Consider the following 1,427-nt stretch of genomic DNA (forward strand, 5'->3'; position numbering starts at 1 on the left):
TGCCACATTCCTTCTATCTACTACCACTATAGACTTCGGAATCGGCAAGGCCCCGTCTTCTACACTGAGCAGAATGTATTGTAACTACCCTTCTTGACCCATCTACAGTACAGTAGCGGTCACAATAATATCATTATTATTATATGCTAAGTTATAACCCTAGTTGAAAAAGCAAGATGCTATTAGCCCAGGGACTCCAACAGGGACACATACTTTAACAGCTTCATCGAAGATGAAACAAGATTTAGGTGTCTCGTTATGGTATAATCTGCCTCAATTCCTACATAAGAATACGTGGAACTCCAAATGCATCAGGCATACATTTTAATTGGGACTTAAATATCTAAAATGTAAACAATGCATAAGAGATTGTGAGAAAAAGTTAATTTAGTAGATAGTAACATACAATAACAAACACGATGAACAAAATATAAAGAAACAGAAAACCAGTTCATACGTTGAAACAGAGTCGACGATTAAGCTACGAACAATGTTTTCGATTAAAAACTCCTTTACTGTTTCATATGCACACACATTATTTATATATACATATATATTATATATATATATATATATATATATATATATATATATATATACATATATTTATATACTATATATATATGTATACATATACAGGTGTGTGTGAGCGCGCGCGCCCGTGTGCACATGCGTGCGTACGCGTGCATTGATACCAAAAAAAAAAAAAAAAAAAAAAAACAATGATTTGACAAAAAAACATTTACAGTATAGGGTTACATGGGCATTCAGTGACCTAGTTTTCACAAAATAATAAAAATAATAAGAGATAAAGGTGTCGTTCACAACATACCTTTAAGCAACCTTTGCACAAGTCATCGTTTACAAACTAAAAACGTTTAGGCTTGACTTTTTTCAACTGGTGGCAATCGACTGTACATCAGATTGTTTTTCTTGCTGCGCATGTCCACCGTTGGTTGCCGACTATCATCATGAACCTGAAATACAGAGACGATTTGCTATGGTTAATATTTGATCTCATCTATTACAGATTGCCAATCAATTCTAGGTACATCACACCAGGCAACAGATCCCTTAATGTAAGGATAATAATGGTGAGAAGGAAGATGAGAGATATGATAATGGTTCCTCTTAAAAATTTAACTCATAATATCCAAAAAAAAAAATCGAATAATCAAAACAAAATGGAGCAGAAGAGAATTCAGTATACAGAGCATCCCACAGCCCTGAATGAAAAATACATCTAAAATAAATTCCATGTATTTATAATATTGCAAACAAAAAAATCTATTGTAGCAATGCATTCAAATGAATGAATATTTTCAAAGCGCTTTTCAGTATTTAAAAAAACTAGAACACAAACACTATGAATTCAATGACCCTAATATTCTTGTTTTACAGCTATATCAAATTTCATGTAGGTCACT

General features: G+C 32.6%; 1 long non-coding RNA gene across 1 annotated transcript in view; it reads right to left on the reverse strand.

Annotated features, from left to right (window-relative positions):
• The window catches only part of LOC137632000 (uncharacterized), a 119,557-nt gene extending 118,577 nt beyond the window's left edge, over positions 1 to 980 (reverse strand). Inside the window, exon 1 of the long non-coding RNA XR_011041985.1 lies at positions 833 to 980. This is a non-coding gene — a long non-coding RNA (uncharacterized lncRNA). The remainder of the gene's footprint in view (positions 1 to 832) is intronic.
• Positions 981 to 1,427: the final 447 nt, after the last annotated feature.

This window comes from Palaemon carinicauda, chromosome 40 (genome assembly GCF_036898095.1).
Source record: "Palaemon carinicauda isolate YSFRI2023 chromosome 40, ASM3689809v2, whole genome shotgun sequence".
NCBI lineage: Eukaryota > Metazoa > Arthropoda > Malacostraca > Decapoda > Palaemonidae > Palaemon > Palaemon carinicauda.